Genomic DNA, 3,346 nt, shown 5'->3' with positions numbered 1-3,346 from the left:
CTAAGTATAGTCAACAATCAGAGTACTTGGGAATCGAGAGAACAATGAAGTCCTAACTATTCTTTTTCATCCTCATAGCACCTAGATCTAACTTGTTTGAATCATTAGATGTTTTAAGAGGGAAAGTCAAGTGTCGGGTCCTCAGGCTAGGTACGACCGACAACCCAATTACTTGAATATTATGTACAAACACGTACACCCCATGTGGCATTCCAATTTGTTATAAAAATATTTTGAAAAAGGTACTTGACGTTGGATCAAGCATTTGAATTTATTATGAAAAGAGTGAGTGAAGAATGGAGGTGAGAGATAAAATGAGTTTGAGAAGATAATGGAGAAGAGGTGTGAATAGATCATGGAGTGGATGGAGAATATTTGATTTTGTATCAAAAATTCACATTGCAATAATGTGAGTTTTATTTAGAAAAAACAACTTGACGTTGAATCAAGTACCTTTTGTTTCTTTTGAAATGCTTTGTTTATCATTTTGTATTTTATCTTTTTTCGATTACCATGCATGGTGAATTAACTAGAAAGCAATAAATCTAAGTTATTACATGACTATGGGGTGGGGGAACATTTAACCCATAATGGGGGGATGGATGGATCCATACAATACAACATAAAGGAATGAAAAGAAAATACAAGTTACAAACTATTAACTATGTACCATGCCTAAGGCATACAAGTGACATGGTACTTCAAACAATACAAAGCTATTGAATGAAAATAAAATGGTTAGGAGCATGGCTAGTTAGGAATGAACTTGAATCTCTAAGTCACATGTGGACACAAAACAACAAACAGGTTAGCATGAGATTAAGTCAAATGAATGAGAATGATGCAACAATATGTAAGTACATACAATGGTTAGAATCGATTCAAAAGGTAATGGATTAATCAATGAAAAACAATCAAAGATCTATCCTATGATCATGGAAAATGAAATTAGACATACAAAGTATTCATCACCTAAATTGAAATGAAATCTTCAATTTACAATATGATCATAAACCAACTAAATCAATTAAATGGACAATTAAAGTGAACATTAATGCTAAAGGTTAAATCTACCTAAACATGAATTAGGATCCCAATGAATCAAATGGGAAATTAACAATCTAATATCAAGAATTGAATTCTAATCTACATGATCATACAAATCACGATATAAAAGTCCAATAGAATGGAAATTTAATCTAAAGAAAATTCAACGATAAAATCAACACTTAAGCGCATTATTCAATCAAGAATCATATCAACAACATGAATGAACCAAAATCCTAATGGCAAGATATACTAATTGTGGCATGATGAAACTACAATTAGATTAATTTCTAAAAATCAATCGAAATATCAAATCAACACGATTAAACCTAAATCAACTTCTAAATACCTATTCGACTCTAAATCAACCAAACATCCATAACGACAATCCTACTTAATCATATGGACCACATTAATCCCTAATTAACGAAAATCAAGAAAAATCCTAATTTGAACCCTAATGAAGAAAAATCAGTAGCAATGACTTAATCCAAAAATTTAATGAAGTTAAAATAAATTAACAAGGATTAAAGAAATATCAATGGGATTAGCAAGAACAAAAAACGTTAATGGGCCAAGGGGTATTGGAGAAAGGAGAGGGGTGACTGGGACAAATTACTTGAGCCAAAAGCCCAGGTTTTAACCAAGGATCCAAGGAAAGGATCCAAAACCCACGAGACTGAAATCCGGTCCCTCATGTCCATGACCTAATCCCCAAAATGTGACGCCGAAAATGTCTCTCAACTCATACACGCCACAGTGAAAATTCGAAAAACATCCCGAATTGAATTGCAAACTCGTCTTAGCTCCAAACGGTAAATGAAAGTTCGAGTCAAAATTTAAACCTGAGCTCAACCTTACGGCGCCGGCAAGTCTCCCTCAGTGGCCACACGAGCAACGTGAATCACTCGAGGAACTCGATTCGTCCTCCGCGTGAGAATCCCTTGAATGAGCGCCCGACTCAAAAGTCCGATGCGGAGGATTAGGAGATGTGTTCGTTGATCCTCTCCTTCGTTTTTCGTACGCTTATGTTCATGGCTGATTCTTCCGTTGGTGTTGTAGTGGTGTGTGGACGGTCTTTATCACGTTGAGCTGAAAAGGGAGTATGACCTTTAATGCGCGACGCCTCCGGTAGTGAATCAAGACGTGAAGGTATCGAAAATCCTTTTGACGCATTGTTCTTCCTTTTTTCGATTTTTCTTCATCCTCTTGTTCTCTATCTTCTCTGGGTCTTTTGGTTGAAAGGTTGAGGGCGATTCAGAACTCAATTTGGGAGAGTGGGGTCTGTGATGCTGATTGTTAAGAGGTTCTATCGAAGAAAGTTGAAGATGGTTCTAGAGGTTGGTTAGCATTCTGTTAGGGATTGGTTTAAGAGTCGGTTAGAAGTTGGTTGAAGAAGAGACTTTTGTTCAGTTAAAGTTCTGTTGGAAGAGTGGTTAGAATTGTTGTTCAGAATCTAAGTTGATAAGTATCATGGCAGTTAGAATAAGCTTTTGAGAATTGGTTATTGAAGTGAAGGTTATAAAATTCTGTTTTTGAAGGTTGAGTATGTTGAGCTTGTTATTCAGCTTGGATTCAGTTCGGTTTTTTCGGTGAGTTATATTGGCCTTTTGTTTTTCCTGCTTTTCATTTGGATACTTCCTGTTCATGTTACGTTTTTACTGCATTTCGATGTTGCATTTTCCGCAGCTGGCATCGCCATTTCATGCTTGCATCGGCTTTAGATTGCAATGCCTTTTACTTTGGTCGTTTTCATGATTTTGTGCCGTTACCGTTTGGTTTTCTTCTTCTGTTTCAACCGTGTTTTGTATTGCAGCAGCGTGGCTTTTCCGTTTTGGCTTGTAGTTGTACGTTACAGCTCCTGTGTTGCAGCTTGTTTTCATCTTCAATATGCTTTCTTTTTGCTTAGTGTAAATTGTTATGTACATGGTGAATCTATATGCATTATTGGATATTGTTGGATAGTGAATTGGATATTGATTTTGGAAATTGTAAAATGGATTTTTTTGGTTTATTAAATGGATAATTGGATGAATAATTGGACTATGGATTTGGGATTAAAATGAATATAGATTTATGGAATGAGCCTAAGTAACAAAAAATGGATGGACTCCCAAAAAATAATTAAATAAATGGCTCAATAAAGGAATTGGCCCATAAAGAAAAAGATTTTTAAAAACCGAATTGAAATCTAAAATCAGTATGCATTATCCCAAACCGACTTAAAAAAATACAAAAATGACTTCTAAAAATTAATTCGGCAAATGATGATATCCAACATTAATTTGAATTTCAAAAA

The 3,346-nt window shown here is 35.0% G+C and overlaps 1 long non-coding RNA gene across 3 annotated transcripts; it reads left to right on the top strand.

Moving 5' to 3' along the window:
• Positions 1 to 1,387: 1,387 nt before the first annotated feature.
• Positions 1,388 to 3,044, top strand: LOC127085232 (uncharacterized). Of its 3 annotated transcripts, none has more exons than XR_007789034.1 (2): positions 1,388 to 2,639; positions 2,867 to 3,044. It is a non-coding gene; the product is annotated as an uncharacterized LOC127085232 (long non-coding RNA). The 3 variants fall into 3 exon arrangements; XR_007789032.1 differs by having other exon boundaries at positions 2,864 to 3,044; XR_007789033.1 differs by having other exon boundaries at positions 2,737 to 3,044.
• Positions 3,045 to 3,346: the final 302 nt, after the last annotated feature.

This window comes from Lathyrus oleraceus, chromosome 5 (genome assembly GCF_024323335.1).
Source record: "Lathyrus oleraceus cultivar Zhongwan6 chromosome 5, CAAS_Psat_ZW6_1.0, whole genome shotgun sequence".
Taxonomy (NCBI): Eukaryota; Viridiplantae; Streptophyta; class Magnoliopsida; order Fabales; family Fabaceae; genus Lathyrus; species Lathyrus oleraceus.
The sequence above is the reverse complement of the archived record's forward strand: the minus strand, read 5'-3'. Positions and strand labels throughout refer to the sequence as shown.